Genomic DNA, 21,456 nt, shown 5'->3' with positions numbered 1-21,456 from the left:
CCCATGGCCATGTCCCGTACCCCATGTCCCCACATCCCCATCCCATGTCCATGTCCCAGGTGTCTGTGTCCCTTCATGTCCCCATGCCCATGTCCTGTACCCCATGTCCCCACATCCCCATCCCATGTCCATGTCCCAGGTGTCTGTGTCCCTTCATGTCCCCATGCCCATGTCCTGTACCCCATGTCCCCACATCCTCATCCCATGTCCATGTCCCAGGTGTCCGTGTCCCTTCATGTCCCCATGGCCATGTCCCATGTCCCTGTGTCCCGCCATGTCCCGTACCCCATGTCCCCACACCCCCATCCCATGCCCCTGTCCCAGGTGTCCATGTCCCAGGTGTCCGTGTCCCTTCATGTCCCCATGCCCATGTCCCATACCCCATGTCCCCACATCCCCATCCCATGCCCATGTCCCAGGTGTCCGTGTCCCTTCATGTCCCCATGGCCATGTCCCATGTGTCCCTGCCCCATGTCTGCGTCCCCGTGTCCTGGTGTCCTGGGTGTCCCCATGTCCATGTCCCTGTGACTTGTGTTTGTGTCCCGTGTCCCATGCCCCGTGTCCATGTCCCCCATGTCCCCCGTGTCCCCCATGCCCCCCGCGCCCCCCCCGTGCCCGCGCCGGCGCCCCCGCGCGGGGCGGCGCTGCCGGAAGCGCCCGTCACATGGCCGCGCGGCGCTGCCATAAACACACCAAGATGGCGGCCCTCACGCCGCCCAGCCCGTGCTGCGTCATGGCCCGGCCGCGCCGCCGCCGCCCCGGCCGCCGCCGCAGGTGGGTCCCGGCCCCCTCCCCCGCCCCCCCCCGCTGCGCTGCGCGCGGGGCCGCGGCCGGGGGCGGCGGCGGGGCGCGGCCGGGGCCGTCGCCGTCCCGTTGCGCACTACGATTTTCCGGGCGGCGGCGGCGGTGTTTACAGGGGCGCCGCGGGCGGGGCCTGGCGCTGCCGCCGCCGCGGGGGGGCCGCCGGGTCTGGGCCGCCGCGAGGGGCTGCGGGGGGCTGGTCGGGGGGCTGCGTGCGGGGCTGGCCGCGTCCGCGGGCACGGGCTGTGGCGTGACTTGGGGGGCTGCGCCCACACCTCGTGGGGAGGGGTCGGCTGTGGGGCTGGCCGGGGCGGTCGCTCGTGGGGTTAGGTGGGGGCCTGCCTGCGTCTTGGGGGATCTGGTTGGGGGGGTCGGTTGGGGGGGGTCGGTTGGGGGGGGTCGGTTGGGGCGTTAGTTGCGGGGCTGCCTGTGTCTTGGGGGTTCGGTTGGGGGGGTCGGTTGGGGGGTTAGTTGTGGGGCTGCTTGTGTCTTGGGCGTTCGGTCGGGGGGGTCGGTTGGGGGGTTAGTTGGGGGGCTGGTTGGGGGGCTGCGTGTGTCGGGGGGGTCGGTTGGGGGGCTGTGTGTGTCTGGGGGGGTCGGTTGGGGGGGCTGGTTGGGGGGCTGCGTGTGTCTGGGGGGGCTGGTTGGGGGGCTGCGTGTGTCAGGGGGTCGGTTGGGGGGGCTGGTTGGGGGGCTGCGTGTGTCGGGGGGTCGGTTGGGGGGGTCGGTTGGGGGGCTGCACATGTCAGGGGGGTCGGTTGGGGGGTTTGTTGGGGGGCTGTGTGTGTCAGGGGGGTCAGTTGGGGGGTTTGTTGGGGGGCTGTGTGTGTCGGGGGGGTCAGTTGGGGGGCTGGTTGGGGGGCTGCGTGTGTCGGGGGGTCGGTTGGGGGGGCTGGTTGGGGGGCTGCGTGTGTCGGGGGGTCGGTTGGGGGGGCTGGTTGGGGGGCTGCGTGTGTCTGGGGGGGTCGGTTGGGGGGGCTGGTTGGGGGGCTGCGTGTGTCTGGGGGGGCTGGTTGGGGGGCTGCGTGTCTGGGGGGGTCGGTTGGGGGGGCTGGTTGGGAGGCTGCGTGTGTCGGGGGGTCGGTTGGGGGGGCTGGTTGGGGGGGCTGGTTGGGGGGCTACGTGTGTCTTGGGGGGCTTGGTCATGGGATTCGTTGTGGGGCTGCTCGTGGGGGCGGGTGAGCCGGGAGGGCCTGGTCCGCGCCCGGGGCCTCCTGCCGCGTCAGAGCCGGGAGCTGCGGCCGCGGGAGGGATTTGCGGGACCTGTCCCCGGCGGCTCCTTGACGCCAGTTTCCGTGTCGCTAAACCTGCCCCTGCTTCCAGGTCCCGCGGCCGCGGAAGCCCGTTCGAGGCCGGTGTCGGGCACGGGATGCGCCGGCCCAGGAACCCGCCAGGTATGGTCATTTCTTGCAGCGCTGTTTTCTAAAATTCAGCATCTTTCCTGCATACCAAAGCTATTGAGTTGTTTGAGATCATTGTATTCTCGCAACTCATGTTTTTTCTGTTCAGACTTCTGGAAGTTTTCGTTAAAATAACACTAATCAAGGTGGAAATCACTTTTGCTACCTGCACACCTGATAAGCTTCTGGAAACACAGAGAGTGGGCTCTAGTAGTCAAATGTGCTTGACAGGTGTAGGGTGAAGAATCACAAGGCTTTTGTGTTAAGGTCAGGGCGTATTAATAATCCTGGCTGTGCAATGCTAAAGGCATTTTGTTTCATACAAAACAATTAAAAAAAAATGCACTGAATTGGTAGCCCCAAAGGAGCAGGAGGTGGAATCAGAGTTTAAAAAGCATCTAGACAAACCCAGAAGACTTTCAAAAGCAAATCTGGCAGCAAACACTGGAACAGAGAATTACAAAGAATCATGGACATATGCAGTACCTTAGTAATGATGTGAACAGAAATATGTCCTAGACCCTAAACTAACGTGTTTTTTTAGTTTAAAAGGGGGATTTCTTTGGATAATAATAGGGAATCTAATTATTCATTTTTGCACATTTGTACTTTGCTTTTTACATTAGGTCTGTATGTTTTTATTCTGACTTGAGCAGTGCAAAATCAGCATGTGCACATTATGTGTGAGCAACGAGCCATATTTGTATTGGAACCTCCTCTCTAGAGAAAATGGCATCAGCCCTTAGAATATCTATGTAACTTCAGTAGTCTTTTTGTACCAGTGGCTGTCAGGGAAGGGCTGTTCACCTTTGCTGTCATGTACCTTCTCCCTTTAAATAGTGTAGTAGTAACTCCTGAAGCATGGAATAAAATCTTAAATATGAGATCAAGACATACTTGAACCATAAAATAGCAATCCCTCTCTAATCACTTCAACCTCTGAGATACAAAATTCCCACTTGTACCTTTATGCCACATTATTGAAGTCAGTAGAATTTTTCCTCTGGAATAATAGTGTTGTAAAAACATGTAAAGTGAGCGCAAATGGTTCCTTTTTTTTTTTTTTTTTTTATGTGGTCCCTTCCTTTTGAAAAGTTGTCACCATATGTACAGAACTTCTAAATATTTTTTACTTTTTTTTTTTTAGTTCTTCTTTCTTAGCAATAACAGATTACTTAATGATGCTGATTAATTTACGGTTGGTGGCAAATCAGCAAGTTTTAGGATATATGTTTAACTCATCTGTGTCAGCATCTTACGTCAGTATTGCATAATCTGTTGACTGTCTCCTTTTTATGTAATGTATGTTTGTAGTTTGCTTTAATATGTACAAATATTTTTTTCACTGCGTGCTTCATTTCAGATGCTTCATGTTTGTCTCTCCATTGCCCTCTTGAGTTCAAAACCTGTAAGACACCATTTTGATAGCTGGACGCAGCTGAATGTTACCTATTTCTCTCTTTTGAAAGCAGCCTGTATAACATATCAGGATATACTTTTTTCAGGTAAGTTGTTTGTTCAGAGTGTTGAATCATTTTTGGAGTTTCTGCTTCCTCCTGTTAGAAATATGAGAGCTGTACTAGTGAAGTCTAATATCTAAATATAATGTTTAAAAAAAACTAACAACCTATTAACTTTCACCTTGTAAAACAGTGCAACACATTGAGATAGATTTGGGTTTTGCAATTCATTTCAGAACTCAGTCTGTTTATTTGATAGTGTTAGCTAAGGAGGGGGGGAAGCAGTGCCATGATATTTATTGCAATACCTGTTTAGGTTGACACACACTTTTTTTTTTTTTTAATATACTCCCCTTCCCCCTCCTTAACTATTTTGCAGTGCAGTTCTTTAATTCACAAGCTTGTATTTGGGTCCTGTGACCTAAAATGCCAGCCACATACTCGGAGTACCTGAAGCCTCTAGGCACCTCTTCTGCTCATTCCCGCTGCAGTCGCTTCTGGACGCAGCAGACTGGCGTCTGCCTATTTGGTGCTGCTCCCATCGAAGGTACTGGTAGGTGTAGGAATGGGCTTCTGCCCTCCCAGCTCTACAAAGACACACGTGACAAACTTTCGTTAAGCCCAGCTGAACATGTTTGCAGCGCTGTAAAATCCCACGGTGCTGCTGTTTTGGTAAGAGCGTAGCGTGCTCGGAGCGGCGTGCAGCACAGTCACGGTGAGGTGCTGCCCTCTCACTCCCTCTGCTAATGGTCCCCGTCCTCAGCTGCTGCAAGCTGCATAGCTCCATTAACTTACCTGGCTCTCGGCCAGTTATACCCACTGGCTGGCTCATGATATTCAATACTTAAGTAGCATAAACATCAAATGCTGTTTTCCAGCTCCAGTGAATTTAAAGGAGGTGGGAGGGGAGCACCCTCATTTTCTCTAGTGGTGTTTGCAGAGTGGGCATGTTACCCTTTCTCCATTAAATCCAGCATTATTAGGTTTGGCATTTTAAGGCTGATTGGGCAGAAGAAGCTACTTTGTTTTGTTTTTTTCTTAAAAACACTTTGAGCTGCACTGAAGGTACCACCACGTTCATTAAGATACTACTCATTACCTGGAAAGCTTGCCAGACTGTAACCTCAGATGTGAAGCCGCTTTTGTTAAATGGTCATCAAGTTTCTGAGCCATTCACCTGGCAGTTGGGCACCTGTGTTTGGAGTGATTCCCGTTTCCGAGACATGCGGGATGAGAAGACGGAGGAGTTGCCCGCTCGGCTCAGCGGCGTTGCAGAGGGGACGCCGGTGGCTGCAATGACTGACAGGCTGCCCTGGCTCAGTTATCACAGTGCTGATGCTGTCTCTTGTAAAGGTACAGTACTGTGATAACTGAAGGATGGCAGCCATCTGAGCTTCACAGGGCTGCCGAGCCACGAGCGGGGCTTCACTCGGAGGGGGATTGAAGGACTTCACATATCGACTACGATGCAGCACGGTGCTGAAGTGGAAGATGATCATTTTAAGTGTACCTCTTAACTCGGCTGAAGGGGAGGGGGAAATCGATGGTTAAGATGCTTCTAGTTTTACTTGAATAAAAATTATGCTTAATCTGTATTGAGAGTTTGCCTGTTAATTGACTCTTCTGGCTTGGAGGACCTTTCAGAAATGCCGTGCTATGAAGCAGGGTCCTGGGTGGTTTGCTGGAGCATTAATAAAGCGGAGATGCAGGTTGCTGTGTACCAAAGGACCAGAAATGATGCTGTAGCCGTACAGAAAACCAGACCCTCTTTTAGACACTCTCCTCAAGCTATTTAAAATAACTCCCTTGGTCCAAGTCTGCCCCTTCCTGTCAAGGGAATGGGGTGTGGAGGGGAAACAACGTCAAGTAACGGAGAGGGCTCAGTGTGGCAGTCACAAGGGTTGTAAAACTATCTGAGAGGACAGATAACACACGCTACCTTCTTGTGTAAGTACCTGGGAAGGGCATGTCTTGTCAATTCTGGGAGTCCCAGCTCTTTTTCTAATCTTTCTTGTTAAAGATGATAGCACCTTAGCTAGCTAGTGTCCTAACTCAGTCTGTGCACCTGCTCATTTTACAGTCCAGCCAGCTGGCTGTGGAGGTGCCACAGTTTGCACCAAGCCCCAGGGTCTGTTACTGCTGCAGCTTGGCCTTAGCAGGCCTGACCTTGCAGAGGGCTCGCTGTGCCATGCTTTTTGGAGCCCTGTAGAGTGGGAGGCTGCAAACTCCTAGCTTTCTTCACATCATTTCATCAAAGTATCTAGACAGGCAAAGGTCATCAGCGATGGTGCTCTTGGCCAAAGCCAGGGTCTGTAATTTTTATGCCCCGTGAGTTAAAAAATATTTGTCCAATGCAAATTCTGTTTAGGGGCTGGGGTTTTTATATCCCCCGTGCCCTTGGAGGCTCTGCCGGGGAGGGGACCTGTGTGATGTGCAGGTGGAGCACTGCTAGGCTGCAGTGCTAGAAAGTTACAGCAGAGGGGCCCATTGGGCTGATTCGTGTTGGGAGTTGTGAAAACCGAGAGGGTTTTTTGCATAACGTAAACAGAGACCTGCAAACCCCTTAGCGTGTCCCTTCCCCAGATCCCTCCGAGGAGGCACATGGCCCTCCAAGACTGCAGAGGCGGAGGGTCCATGCAGCAATTGCCAGAGGTCGCGCTTTATTCTTGATACCGTCATTAGCGGGGGTCGTTCACCCAGTGGTGTTTAGAAAGCACTTCCATCTGGGCTGGATGAGTCAGAATTGTGCAATGGCCTGCCCTGCGCTTTCCTACGAAACGCTGGCCGTCGGTCACTGCGAGGGAGAGGAGCAGGAATTAGCTCAGCCAGTGGGCCGCTCCAAGGCGGCAATTACATGGCTTACGCGACTCCTCTGATCTCCCTTACTGGAAGGCGTTTCTGTCCGACCTTGCTGCTGGCTGCGTCCGCGAGCCCGACGTGTCGGTGCCGTACAGCTGGGGTGGAACATTTTGCCAGTGTGCGTCATTTAAACAGGGGAAAGTATTACTGATATTGTGATAGCGGCCTGGGTCTGTTTCTGGAGGAGGGCTCTATTGTGCCAGAAGCTGTACGAATGATAAAAAAGACATCCTGCTACCAAGAGCTTTGAGTTCTAGGCAGATGAAGATCTAAGCTTGGTACTGCCAACGCTCAGCTTCCTTTTTGCCTTTCAGGAGCCTGAAGGGACCCCTTGACCTGGACTCAAACACACTCATCCCGTAACTGAAGGGTGGTCGTCATCTGCTGTGCAGCATCGTGGTGGTCTCTGGTCACACAGCAGCAACACGCAGGAGAGCAGAGGCGGGGTGGGAACTTCTGCAGGCTTGCCGGCTGGCCACTCGCGGCTTACATCTCCCTTTAGCTCTTTTTGTTGTCATTCTGGGAGCCAGCAAGTGCTTGGAGAAAAAAAACATCCTTTTTCCTGGGAGGAAGGCAGATGATAGCGAAGTTTTTAAGCTGGAAGTAACGGGGCATTCAGCCAGGCCCTCCAAGTCCATGCACTTAGCACTGCTTTTGGTGTTCGCTGATGAATGCAGTGGTGAAGGCAGTGATTCCTACCAGAAATCAGAAGTTCCTTTGGGTTATCCTTCCCACGGGAAGCAAGGTAATTAGAGGCAGATAGAAATTTTGTTGTGGACCTGATCCAAGGAATAAGGCTGCTTACTTAATGAGCTTTGGATCAGATTTCAGGTTTAAGAACCAACTCAAGCACTTCAGCGAGCGCCGCTAGCTGCGGCACGTTGGCAAAGCTTCCCCGCGTGTGCTGCAGCACACCTCGAGCACTGGCAAAGGAGAGCAAAGCTGCCTGTTCAAATTATATGGGCCTCTGGGCTTCAGATTTTGATTCTCATTTCCTGTTAAAACAATTACAGGTTAGAGTATTAGTATGGGACAGGAACCGAAAACGCTGTCTGTGCCTGAAAACACCACCTTCTCTCTCCATCGGGTTTAATGGCAGCCTTTATCTCCCTTTCTAGCTCAGCGGACATAGTCTCCATCCTTTTTTTCCTGTAGCTTCCTACTGATATCATAATTGGACAGACTTATTATAAATACTGGTGGGTTCGCTATGTCTAAATATTGCTACACACAAACAATGCAGCTATCAAGTCTTTTTTGGCAGTGGAACACTTCCTCCCACAAACTGTGTTAAAGAAAGATGTAAACAACATGCATACAGGGATATGTCACATCACTTTCCACTCAGAAACAAGCTCTCTGAGGACCACCAGTTTTCCGATAGCATGCTGTATTTTATGGTTTCGATCCCAAGTAAAGGCAATTTTCTTCTGACACATCTCAGCTGTCGTTTCAGATGGATTTGTTCTAACCCAGTGGTTCTTGGCCTTTTTCACCAGGAAAGTCCCTTTTCCCGTCTGGAGGCCCTCCTCCTCCCACCCACGTTTTGCATGAGAAGAACAGCAGGTTTTTTTCGCTCCTGCGACATCTCCTCAGGGCTGCGAGGTTGCAGATGAGATCGTCTGTTCTGCTCCTGGCTCCCATCCATAAATGGTCCTTTTAAGGGTAGAAGTTTCTGCTGTGAGCAAGCTGGCCAGCCAGCGTCTGCTTCTCCTGACACCAGCAGGGTAAAAGATTTCTATTGTCTGCTAGCACTGAACCTTTCAACCAGTTACAGATTTTGCCTTTGCCCAAAATGCTTTTTTTTAAATGTGACACTTCTATTACTGTACAGCATAAAATGTCAGTACCAAAAAGCTTCATTTTAGTCATACTGAAAGTAGAAAGAATCCGTCCTGACAGAGCTTCAGACACACAGTCATCATCCCAACGTCCAGTGATGCCCAGGGTCCTCAGACTGCGTGTTAATTACTGGTCATCCAAATTGTCTCTGACTAGTGCAAAGCACTTCCACTTGGATTTTAATCAAGATCTTCTTGATTTCACATTTTTACATCTCAGTTATCGTAACTTCTGATACGTGTAAGGATTAGATGTGCCAGAATGCAACAATGACAAACTTGGTTTTAGGTCAGGTTAAGCAATTTCCAAATGTGAGCCTGGAAACCTTGGCCAAACTAGAATTAAAAGGAACAGCTCAAAAAGACTTTGGTGAAGTCTGTCTGTGTGACCAGAAATTTTTCCAGCTCAGCCCTTCAGCAACTCTCTTCCCCTTCAGATGCAGGGGTAGCTCAGTGACGGCACCATGAAATGAATCCTGTCCATCTTCAAGCTCATTCCTCTGATAAGAAACCGTCTTTTGGTTAATGGCGTGACAGTGTGCTGCTGTTGAACACTGTGAACATTGCGTGCAGAATCCGCCAGTCAAGTCAGGCCGTAACATGGGTTTTGCAGGGCAGAGCTGGGGAGAGCCATGTTTAGCTGCGGGGCCATCCGAGGAAGAAGCTAACCATGGGGAAGAGAAAACCATGAGGCGGGGCAGGGAGATAGATCCTGGAGAGACTGACTAAGCCAAAAGTGGAGGAAGTCAGGGCAGGCAACTTTGCAGGGTAAGACTTGTACAGATTTGTCTAACTTTTGCATCTTGCTGTATGGAAATACAGCCTTTACGTCTGCCTGCCTTCATGAAGGCATAACCCCTTCCAGAAAGCTGTAAACCAGAAAGCATTCGGAGAGGCTGGGGGTTGTGGACACATACTGGGGATGGAGCTGAGACGCAGCATCCTAAAGAGAGCCCCTGTCCAGGAGCTGTCGCAGTGAGGCAGTGCTACACACTCTCACGGGACCAGGGGCAGCCTGGAAGCTTTTGGAGCCAGTGCCTGGGACCTGGACACAGCACATGGTGGAGTTCCCCCTCCTGGGCTCACCTTCTGCTCACAGAAGTGCAGAGGACTCGCTGGTGACTCTTCTCCATCAGTTCTGGTGCACCGCATACACCTACACTTCACCAGCACAGTCAGAGCCTAAAAAGAAAAATACACGATGTTGCCTACCAAAGCAGCATCTGACGTCATAGGTTGTTCAGGGAAAATAAACAGTTTGCAAAGTTATCCACAAATAACTGTGAACAAATCAGCTAGAGATCTTCACACCGTGCTTGCAAAATTTCACAAACGTAAAGGGAATCCAGCATCATTCATTCCTTACAAATATGCTCAAGCTGAACTGTGGCAATATCTTATTTTCTCTCTCTCAGCATTAAATGGGATTGCTGTGTTAGAGCTGCACTTCCACTCTCACCATTCCCAGTGGAGTGCTGCCATTACCTCCTTGCTTCTGCTTCCAGGTGAGAGGGTCCTTTTCCACCTAATGCAAACACCGTGCAGTAACATTAACGGCAATTACACATGCCATTATCGGGAAAAGTAGGCCCCAGGCATGCTGTGTCAACAAAGACTGACACTCTCAAAAAAGATAATTTTTCCTTACTTTCTGCATGAAATATTTTTGACAGTATCTCACATTTCAGAGATGTCTGGTAACCGAGAGCGAGCTGTTGCAACAACAGCCAGGAGCACAGGACAGTGACCACAACCAGGTAAACACAGCAAACCCACTCGCTTTTCTCCTGAGACCACTCTGAGACACAGCCAGGCACCGGCTTCACAAAAAAAAAAAGAAAAAAGGAAAAAGAGCGTAAGGCTGCTTGGGCCTGCCAGCATTTTGGGTCTGAGGCTGGATACTTAGGCTGAAACAGTGCATGGACGTGGGGTGGACTTCAACACCAGATGAACTGGTCTGTGGCCTTCGGGGATTGCTGGACACTTTCGAGCTGAGGTGCGGGCAGCGATGTGTTTTGCATCGCATTGATCAGCTCCTCCTGCGCCCAAGGCAGCAAGACTCTGCTCCTTCCTGCCAAAACCCAGCGATGAATACGAGGTATTTCAGCCCACCACTGGCTCTTCCTCCTAGCTGGAGACATGCAAACCCTGGGGTTTTGTCAGTAGCTTCACAAAGGGAAACTGTAACTCAAAGTCTGTTGGGGACAAAAATACTCAACAGGAACTAAGTGTTTCAATGCGGTATAATATCAAAGTTACTGTTATCATTTCTGTATTCAGGCAGATGATAAAGTCAACAGGCTGCAACTTAGTGCGTAATTTCCTCTTCATAATGTTTCCCAGGAGCAAGAGAGGGCTAGGAAGGTCTGTGTGGATGGATAAACTCTTACACAAGATCACACATTTACACTGCGCTAATATTGCGTGCTTTCTGGGACCAGACACTACTGGAGCCTGTGGAAAGACCCCCGTTGACTCTAATGGGGCTTTGGATCAGACCTGAACTTTTCTTCAGATCATAGGTGAAATTGTGGTCCCAACCTCAACCCCTCACCGCCACTGACTTCAGGAGGACAAGGGCTGCACCTATTCTGGATTACGCCTGACTCCAGGCAAAAGCATGCAGCACCCAAAGCCTGGCTCTGCGGATGTTGCCCAGGAGCGTATTGCTCTCCTCGAGATTTTGTTTACAAATTTACTTTAACCTCCCTGAATCATGCTTTGCTTATAGAATCAAAGCCTAGATCTGCTTAAATTATGGAATGGCCCCAGGACTGCGGTTGCTGTAACGGCAAAGACTGCCCTGAACCACCAAGAAGGCGGCAGGAACACATCTCAGCCAGCTAGCGAGTCCTCTCAGGTTTCTTCTCTTGCTGGCAACGCAGCCAGCCTCTGGAGCTCAGGATATGCCAGTCCCCGGTGCTGTGCACACACCGGTCTCCTAACATTAAGACGAACTTAGTCTGGTTCTTCTTTACTGCGACTGCTTGTCGTGCTGCTGCGGGAGCACATCGGTTACGGCGCGGCAAGCTTGCAGCGTGCAGAAGGACAAGAGAGGGCAGGTGGTTATCACAGCGGTCGCCCTCCCCACCGCTTGCCTCCTCCCTGGCAGGAGAGCTCGCTATCGACTGCCCTCCATTTTAATTAACTCCAGAAGCAGGCAGAATACGCTGAATAATTCAAGAGAGACATATGTTTAAACATTTACACAAGCTTCAGATTCCTCCTGCTTAAAAATAAGTCTGTGAGAGAGCAAATGATTCCTGATAGCTCCCTTGCCTTGCACGTAACGTGGGCTGCGGGAGTGGGGGAGCTAAGGAAACTGGATTTGCAGCGATTCGAGAAGGGTGCTGGCAGAGCGGCTGCAGAGGGTGACGGGGGACAGAGCGGTCTTCCCGCAGGCTTTGCTCCGAACCGAAGGGCATCGCCCACCGTCAGCGCTGGGCCTTGCTGCACTGCGGTCCTCTTTGCTATGCACAGCTTCCCGCTGGTGCAGGGGTGGGTGAGCAAGGGCCCGATAGACCCAGCCCAACACCAGCATCACGTAGCATCACCCAAGCAGAAACCAGCCACAGGTCTCGTCCTTGCTGGTACCTGGCTGCTGCTCTGGGAGCAGCCCGGTGCTGGTGATGTTATTCAAGGAAATAAGTCCAGGACTGCACATATCGTGCATTTATCATACAATACCAAAAGCAATGTCTTCGTTACAGCAGCGTCTGTTCTGTGCTGAACGAGTAGGAACTGGACTGACACCACCAGCTTAGTTCACTTATCACCAGAGACAGCAAAAATGCTCAGTCCTATTGCTTGGTTATTACTTCTCGCCAGCACCAACCCCAGTGGTTAACAACAGTCTGGCTGCAGCAAAGAGCTTTAGCAAAGAGCCCTTGAGAAAAGTAGGGGCAGAGGAAGGAGCAGCTGAGGCAGGAAAACAGGTCTGAACATCAGCATTTTTCCTCTGTTACTGTGAAGGTACAGGGATTTCTCTGTTTTCCATGGCCGGAATCTCACTTTGCGTGATTATCGAATAGAGAGCGTGAATTTACCGAAAACACGCCAGCAGAAGTGCTGGCACACCAATGCCTTTCTGGGTCAGCGTTTTGGAGTGCCAGAGCAGAAGCAGCTCTTCCAGAGGGAAGCGGATGAGGAGAAGGGAGCACCTGTGCCGGGCAGCCTGCTGATGAAGGCTGTGCCGCTTTAGACGGGCACGGATGGGCAAACAGAGTGAGAGAGGCTCCGTGCTGGGGCTTCAGACGTGTGCCTGGGATTGCCTGCAGATTCGGTGTGTCTCATACACAAGCAGTTTCCTTAAATGCCTTGGCTTCATGTTCTGAGACTGATAAAAACGTCACATGCTTTTTTAGAAAAATTTCCATCCTGTGCAGAACAACAACTTCTCAAGACACCACGTGACACCGCCCCTCCAGCATCTGAAGCCTTGCTGCGTTTGGCTTGAAATGCAATACTCCAGGGGTCTCTGGAAGTTTTAACTTTATTTAGTAATGTTAACAGTATTTAACATTATTGCTAATGAAGCCTAATTAATTTGGGGTGTAAATTTGACATAGTGCTGCTGTTGCATTTGCATCCCCGTTCAAGGAAAGCTCATTTTAATCACAATCCACAGTGGGTGTTTTATCTGACAAAGATTAGAGGAATACAGAATCTATTTAGCTCCTTCCGAGACTAAGAATTTTTCACTCTTTTTTCACCCCTTGAACTCAGCTAAATTAAGCACACCATAGCCTTTTAAAATAATTGCACAAAATACGGTGTGTTTCGCTTAAGGGGAAATGACGAACAACAGAGTTGCATAAAATGGGAGAAAAATCCTACACTAGTTTTCACTTCCATAAATGTCATGGGCTGAAACTACAGTATCAGCTATTTACATAGGGATTTCAATTGCAGCTTGAATGCCATTGATACGTTTTAAACCCATACCTAAGCACATCAAAGCACACTACAACAGTTATCCTCTTAATGCAGACCATGCCATTTAAACACCTGAGCACGGTGAGGTGCCAGCGTTAGGAGATGAGGCTCTGGAGTTTTTTTGCCATCCAGCTTTTATTTCAGAGCCCTCTGTGCCGTTATGGACAAAGCCCTTCCTTGAAACACGGCCTGAACTCTCCATCTCCATACAGCAGAGGGAGGGGGAACATGGCAAAGGCCACAGAAAAGCCCTGTCCTACAATGCAGACCCAGAAAATATTGTTTCTAAAAGTACAGATGAGGAAAAGAGTAAGAGAGCACTCGCAGAGCGAGTGCAGGGGCTGGGAAGTCAGCAGGGGGTTTGGAGCTGGCCGACGACACTACGCTGCTCCGTTATTTCTCAGAACAACAGACGGCTGAGACAAGAAATGGGATTTGGTCTGCACTGATTGCAGCACGCCTCCGGACCACGGGCACTGCCGTAACTCCATTCGCCGCAGGCGTCCTGCAGCACTTTACGCTAATCCAGTTGCACAAAAAGTGAACATAAGGTATAGTTTTCAGTAGGGAAAACTGGAAAAAGTGCAAGTAATTCGGTCATTTCACTTTGTTAAGAAGTGAAGAAGCAGAAAGCCGGCAGCGGGAAGGAGCAGGCCATGACCTGAAGCACAACACGAGCGCTCCTGCAGCAGGACCGGGATAAGGCAGCGGCATCTCCGCGCTCCCCAGCGCCAAGCGAAGCCAGTGAGCCCCGGCCCCGGGCCAGGAGTCGGGAACCGCAGCCGCGTTATGCCTCCTACACGCTGTCTGCCAGCTCGCTTCGCCCCCGAGCAGGAAATCGCCCCGAACTTGGCTTTTGTGAGCAGCTGCCAGAGCACCCTTGCAACGAGGCCTGCTTTGGCTGAACAAAATTTAATCATTTTTTTGCTAAGCAAATTTGGGCCACCAAATCGAAGTACGTCTTCTTCCCCATCTGAGATTTTTAGAAACCCCAGCTAGCTTTAAAAAAAAAAAGAGTGCGAGTACAACATTTGCAAGTAGCTAATGATGAGGAAACGATTTACATATTCCAGATGCCTCAAAATAACTTTTTTCCACTTTTTTTTCCAAGCAGAGACAAGCAACCTGCAAGCAGAGTCACAGACAGAGTTTCACGCCTGCTAGGCGAGCACAGGAAGTTTAAGATAAATTCAGTGACAGATCAGATGAAAGAGCTTTGGGGCGAGCATATCTATTTATACCGCTCCTGCGGCAAGTCCCACCCCGTCGCCCAGTATCCGGGGGCCTCGCGGGCTCTGCGGTGCTGCACGGAGAGGTGCAGCCGCTTCGCTGATGGAGAACACTGCGGGGACGAGTGTCCTGCCCAAAGTTGCCCGCAACACCCCGCTTCGAGGCGGCTGGACCCAGGGAGGCCGGGGGGCCGGTCCGGAGCCCCCGAGGCCGTCGTTCGCTGCCCTTGGGCCCTGGGGATGCCTCCTGCTCCCCCGGCCCCATGTCCCACCTCGCCCCGCACTCCTTTCCACGCCTTTCCGCGTCAGGAAAAAAGAACCAAATTTAACAACCAGTTTTATTGACCTTAAGGAAAGAATCATCACTTTGTGGCCCCCACTTGTTTCCCCTGAGGGAAAAACACAGGAGTGTTTCTCTTGTGGGAAAAACTACACAAATTCACCCAAAGTTAGAACATGCACTTTATTCCCTCCCTGCCCCAATCTGTTTGTCATTTGAAAAATAAATTCTAATTTGAACATAGCCTGGCACTCTGGAGAAGCATACAAGAGCACAGAGAATTACTGTCAAAATACTTTCTAATACTATTACTGCAGGTGGAAACACTTATACTGAAAGCCGGCAGCCCGTTCTACGCGTTACACAGCTCCTCTGATTTCAGTACCTCCTCCTTTCGCTAAGACACAGGAGAAGAATCGGGCTCCAGAAGTACTGCTGGGAACAAATCAATGACAAACTGAACCCCCTTAGCTAGTGCTAAATCGCATTTATGCACAGGTCCTGTCACTTCCAGGCTGATGCACTGAGGATACAAAGCGCTTTACGGCATGCAGGGCCACTCACTGCATCTTGAAATGCTATGAAATAAGCTTTCTAGACAATTACAATGCTTAAATAGTGTGAAAATGGCACCATTTTGAAGATAAACAGAGGCAAAGGTGCAGCCTGGCTTCTGGAAGCTTGAAAACGAACCTCAGAGCAGGTAAGTAGGGGAAAATTTGTATACCCTTCCCTACCCCCTTCTTTAAAGAAAGCTGTAAGAAATAATTTGTTTGACTTTGGTTTGAATTTTAATCCACAAATACCAAGACAGTCAAGTTCAATCATCTACAGTTTGCCAGTTTTTTCTTGGAGGATATCAGTGTGGCCTGGGAGTTACAACTTCCCCTGTGACGGGGTAGGAAGAACTTATTTTGCATCAAAGGCCTTTCCCAGCTATTCTCTTTATAAGCGTGAAAACATATTCAGCTACAAATGTGCGTGGTTATTCCCTTAGAGAAAATTGCTTTAGAGGTTTAATATAAAATTGTAACCTTGCCATAGGATGGTGTAATGTGGTAAAAGCAGAGCAGAACATTTGAACATTTACTGTGGTTTCCCGAGGAAATAGGCTTCATAAAACTGCGCTGTCTATCTGTCCATCTGCCTGTCCTCACTGACAGCTTTGGAGCCTGTTGGTCACTTGCAGTCAACTTGGCAGATGGACAGAGCTGTTAAAAATACTAAGTTCCTACAGATTTTTGTGAATTTGGTAGCTGGAAAGAGCAGAGAGACCTAAATCGGTGCTGTGCTGCGAGAGCGTGCAGTGCTGTCCGACAGCCCTCTGCTACGTTTGGGGACAGGTCACAAATTCACGGCCCGCAACATCTCCCCGCTTGTTAACATTGCCAGTTCTTGGGGTAATTTCTGCAAAGACATTGATTTCACCCCAATTCTATGTCACAGAACGACGAGTAGGAATCAACAGACACCAGCATCCTGAAATTAAGGAGGGGAGAAAAGGCTCATCATGTTGCTGGCAGGAGACAAAACACACAATTTTTGTAAGACGAAGTGCCATAGGAGCCCAGCCCCATTTTTGTAAGGGCACATGAGAATTTCAGTGTCACTGGAGGACGTGGCCTCCTGGGAGCCTGGGTTGTTCCCGGACGCGGTCTGGCGCGCCGGGATTAGCCGATGGCAGGCCCGGGGAAGGCCGCTCTGCTCCGAGCTGCCGCAGCGGCACGCGGTCCCAGCACGAGCCCGTTACACAACCCATCCGTCATGGCACTGCTGCCAGCCTCTCGTCTCCCATCTGCAGCTCTGAGCATCGGGGTTTAAGGACGTCTGCAGCATCAGTTGCTGTGCTGGGAAACGAGCCCTGAGTGGAAGGCATAAATAATAAAGATCCGAAATGTTATTGAGCATGGAGACCCACCAAGAAAAGCCAATCTCCTCGTTACACAGGCAGAGGACTAGCAGGAGTGAAAGATAATCAATGGAAACCCAGCTCTTCCAGGCAAACCGAGAGCGAATATGGAGCAAGAGAGCATGAAGAGGCCTTACACCTCCACCAGATGCTATCTCACGCGACTCTCCCAGGCGAGCAGCAGCAAGAGCCAGGGCTGTCGAGCGGCCGGCGAAGCCCGCAGCTGCTGCCCTCCTCCTGCCTCCGCCCAGCGAAGAGCCGCACCACGTCGGTAGCAGCCTTCTTGGCCAGGGGACTTTGCCTTCTCCCAGCGCCGGATGAAGCCAGCCAACACGTTCACAAGTGCAGTTCGGTGGTGGGAACCGATTCCCTCTCTCCTTCCAACCTCAGTCTCTTTTCTAACCCGTGTAAAAATTACCAGGGTAACTGAAATGAGGCGAGACTCCAGACCTTTACCACGGAGTGCTGTTAATCAAGCTACAATAGTGCTGGGGAAAAAATTAACACGGTGTGATGGCATCCAAATTACACTTTGTCGGTGCTTGGGGCTTCTCCCACACAGCCGCGCACAGCACACGCGTGGGCACACAGCCACACATGGACAGGCACACGCACGTAGGCACCCACGGAGGTGTGTGCGTGCAGACACACACACACGTTACAAATGGATGTGCACACACTCACACTCCCCCCTGCCCCTGCCCTGCCCCGGGGCCTCCCCCAGGCCCCTGAAAGCAAAGGTGGGGGGAAAACAGCAATCAGCCGCCAACTCTGGCGTGGGAGGTGGAAAGCTTTGGGTTGATTTCCAAAAGAAAGTGTCTAAAAATCAAGGCAAGAGAGCTGAGGCAGAAGACAGACCAATGAGGGTTTTTCAGCTCTATGGGCCGCTAGTTTATAAACACTTAGTATCAGCAAGGGGACACGCATGTGCATGTGCTGTTGGTGCATGAGAAGACATTGACCAAAAGATGTTATCACTGTGCTCTGATTAAACTGAAGTAAATGACACGAAACTACCATTATGTTGATGGGGTCATGTTTACTGGGGCATTTTTTAAATGCTTGATTCTGCTATTAGGACAATTCACGCAAAACCAAGCAGCAGTTTGGCTCTTCTTTCAGAAAGAAATGCCAAATATGCATGCATGTGTGGGAAGTGGGGGAAATCATTTTATTGAACTGAATCATTTTCTTACTGATATTACTTCCACTCGTACTGTTTCCTGTGAGTTCGAGAGTCTGAAACCACAATGAAGAAACCTATTTCTTTTCTGGGCAGAAGGGAGAATTGTATGTATCTCACTGTTTAAGTGTAAACACCAAGTTGTTTATACCAGTTCATTGTGCATGCCTGCATCAGTTTAGAGCTAGGGCTGTCTGCTTTTTAAAGACAATCCAAATATACCCGTCCCATGCAAAACTTTTTAATTTGAGGACGCAGAGCTCGTACTGGATTGCAACGACTGCCTCCCTCTCCATTTTATGTAGGAGGCTGAACCGTTTTCAGCTGCCAAGTTCCCACAAGAGGCGCAGAAGAAAAATGCTCAAACAAGCTCTGCTCTGGAGTGGATTTCAGTGAGGATTAAGGAAAAAATGGGATCATGGTGATTCCTGGAAATAAATCATTTAACTCTTATCTGTAACACGCTCTGTCCACCCACCTCCGAGTTGTCCACTTGCCTCCCTACGTTTTCCCAGGCCTACGCAGTCTCTGAACGCACCGGCCTGGGTCCCCTCCAACCCAAAACTTCCCGGGACGTGTCCCACCTCCATCCATGCCTATTTCCCTTTGCGTCAGCCCCCCTGGAGCCGTCTCTTCCCCAGGCCAAACAGGCCCCGCTCACTCAGCCCCTCGCAGCCCCAGATGCAAGATTTGGGAACCGTTGCAAGAAAAAGGCTCCTTCTGTCTCATTTTTTATTTTCAGAAGACGGTTTGAAGGAACCCATCCGCACGATGGCTTTGGGCTGCAGTTTCTCCGCAGAGAAAGAGCCTCCGCCACCTCTGCGATAGCTCTATCGTAGCCAGGCTGAACGCCGAACACCTGCAGAAGGCCGACAGCTGTTTCTTCAGCACACGACATAGCAAAAGTAACGACACAGCTCTGAAAAAATCTCTTCATCTTCGATTCGTGACAGAAGGCGTCTCCCCAGGGCCCTGCTGCCATTAACCCCCCGAGGCGCCCTCCCCTCAGGGCGGGAAGGGGCGACCCCCACCCACCACAGGCATGAAATGGCAGCTCCCCTCTGCCCCCATTAACCCCTCGAGGTGCCCTCCCCTCAGGGCAGGAAGAAGCAGCTCCCCCGTGCCCCCCACCACCATTAGCCCCCTGAGGCCGACCCCTGCCTGCCACAGGCATGAAATGGCGGCTCCCCCCTGCCCCCATTAACCCCTCGAGGTGCCCTCCCCTCAGGGCAGGAAGGAACGGCTCCCCTGTGCCCCCCGCCGCCATTAACCCCCCTCAGGCCGACCCCCCCACCCGCCACAGGCACAAAATGGCGGCTCCCCCCTGCCCCCCGCTGCCATTAACCCCCCGAGGCGCCCTCCCCTCAGGGCGACCCCCACCCACCACAGGCACAAAATGGCAGCTCCCCTCTGCCCCCATTAACCCCTCGAGGTGCCCTCCCCTCAGGGCAGGAAGGAACGGCTCCCCCGTGCCCCCCGCCGCCATTAACCCCTCTCAGGCCGACCCCCCACAGGCACGAAATGGCGGCTCCCCCATGCCCCCCGCTGCCATTAACCCCCCGAGGCCGACCCCCGCCCGCCACAGGCACAAAATGGCGGCTCCCCCCTGCCCCCCGCCGCCATTAGCCCCCCGAGGCGCCCTCCCCTCAGGCCGACCCCCACCCGCCACAGGCACAAAATGGCGGCTCCCCTCTGCCCCCCGCCGCCATTAGCCCCCCGAGGCGCCCTCCCCTCAGGGCGGAAAACCGGCGCGGCGCGGCCATCCCCGCCGCCGCGGCCCCCCCGCCCCCGCAGCGAGGCTCCCCCGGCGCGGAGGGGCGGGCGGCAGCGAGGCACCGCCCCGGCGCGGCCCGGCGCATGCTCGGCTGGCGGGCGGGCGGGCGCCGCCGCAGAGCCGGGGCTGCCGCGCTACCGCCACCGCCAAGCGCCCGCTGGCTCCGCTGCCGCCCGCGCCGCGCCGCCGCCCGCAGCGCCCCTCGGCCATGCGGGGCAGCGGCTGAGCCGCCCGGCTGCCCTCCGCCCGTCTCGCCACCACGGAAGCGGTGAGTGGAGCCGGGGCGGCGGGAACGGGAGGGGAGACCGGGGCCGCGGGTGCGCGGCGGCGGCGGGGGAGCGCGGCGGGCGGGGAGGCCGAGGGCGCCCCGCGACATGGCCGACGCGCCGGCGGCGGGGGTTCCCCGCGGCGGCCCCGCCCGGCCGCGGCCCGCGCTCCGCTCGGCGGGGGCGGCGCGGGGCCGGCGATAGCGCCCGGTTCCCCTCCGCGGGGCCGAGGAGCGGCCGCGTCCCGCGGCGGCAGGAAGCGGGGCGGCGGCGGCAGCAGCAAGGCGGCTCAGCCCGGCGCTGCCGTGCCGGTGGCAGCGAGCGCGTCTCGGCGAAACCCCCGGGGGCTCGTGGCGGAGCCCCGCTTCCCCCATTAGCTCACCGGCAGTTCCCGGTTCCCCTCGTGAGTGGAGCCGCTTTGCGGTGTTACCGGCTGGCGCCTGTGGGTCTGATCGCGGCGGTTCAGGGCCGGGAGAGCGGAGAGGATCCGAGTGGTGGCTCGGCGTCAGTCGGGGATGGCGACACTTTTTTGGGACGTTTTTCTCCAGAGCCCCATGTCGGTGTCGCTTTTCCCAACGATGGTAACACCGTCCTGCTGGCTGCCTTTCTCTCGGGTATATATCAGCTAAAAGCACACCAGAGATGTGAAGCAAGGACGGTTGTCAGCTGGCAAGCTGTACCTGACCTTCTGCCTTCTCCAAACACCTTAAATATAATATAAAAAATACATAATTCTGCTATACAGGGAGAAACGATGGTTGCTGTATTGCTTGGATAATCCTCATGAGTTAGGATTTTCAAAACACACGCAGAAGCCTCATATGTTAGGAGAACCAGGAAATAAAGATGGAAACGTGTCGGCCCCGCCGCTTACACGCAGGTTGAGGCGTGAAGACAGCATGGCAGTTGCTTGGGGAGGGAGCAGGGCTTGGGCTCTGCTCGGTTGGGATGGACGTGGAGCCCTGTGCTCGCGAGGAGGGCGGCGGTGGGGAGGCGTTCGGCTGCCGGGGGGCTGCTCTGCCGAAGCGGAGATGCGAGGGTGAAGCCTAAGGCGTAGCGACCTGGAGGGCAGGTAACTTCTGCCCAAGAAAGCTTGGGGAGAATGAGAAAAACTATTCAAAGCTGTGTCAATATTTAAATGTCCAATTAAATCAATTTAACTCTTGCTTGCAGCAGACTGAGATGTTATTTTTGAGCAGAAATGTGTGCACATTGGTACCTCTTTAATCACCATGGCACAATATGCGTTAAGCTCTGTTTGACCGTATATGGTGAGTGGTAGGCATTTCCTCCTGGCCCTTGTTTTTAAAACATGCAGGAAGTCGCACCTTGAACTCACTTTGTGCTAGGTGACATTATATGACAGGTGCTTTGAGATACAAAGTGCTGCTAAGTCTTAGTGAACAACAGGCTGGATCAGGCTCTTAATGTCACTTGTGGTGTTAAAAATCATGCAGTGATCACAGGCGGCAGATTTTAGAAGCATTTCTGTAAATATATGAATGATGATTCAGTTGCC

At 52.5% G+C, this 21,456-nt stretch overlaps 1 protein-coding gene and 2 long non-coding RNA genes across 4 annotated transcripts in view; 2 read left to right on the top strand and 1 right to left on the bottom strand.

Moving 5' to 3' along the window:
- The first annotated feature begins 617 nt into the window (after positions 1-617).
- LOC112990093 (uncharacterized) lies at positions 618-5,256 on the top strand. Its single transcript, XR_010390281.1, has 4 exons — positions 618-774; positions 2,125-2,195; positions 3,565-3,706; positions 4,041-5,256. It is a non-coding gene; the product is annotated as an uncharacterized LOC112990093 (long non-coding RNA).
- On the bottom strand, positions 4,186-20,920 carry LOC135329074 (uncharacterized). Its single transcript, XR_010390282.1, has 3 exons — positions 20,320-20,920; positions 9,448-9,543; positions 4,186-4,248 (listed from the first exon to the last, which is right to left on the bottom strand). It is a non-coding gene; the product is annotated as an uncharacterized LOC135329074 (long non-coding RNA).
- The window catches only part of JAK1 (Janus kinase 1), a 66,362-nt gene continuing 64,663 nt past the window's right edge, over positions 19,758-21,456 (top strand). For both annotated transcript variants that reach the window (XM_064516316.1, XM_064516315.1), the window contains exon 1: positions 19,758-19,939. The gene's annotated coding sequence lies outside the window, so the exon portion shown is untranslated. The remainder of the gene's footprint in view (positions 19,940-21,456) is intronic.

Source organism: Dromaius novaehollandiae, chromosome 8 (genome assembly GCF_036370855.1).
Source record: "Dromaius novaehollandiae isolate bDroNov1 chromosome 8, bDroNov1.hap1, whole genome shotgun sequence".
Lineage (NCBI taxonomy): Eukaryota > Metazoa > Chordata > Aves > Casuariiformes > Dromaiidae > Dromaius > Dromaius novaehollandiae.
The sequence above is the reverse complement of the archived record's forward strand: the minus strand, read 5'-3'. Positions and strand labels throughout refer to the sequence as shown.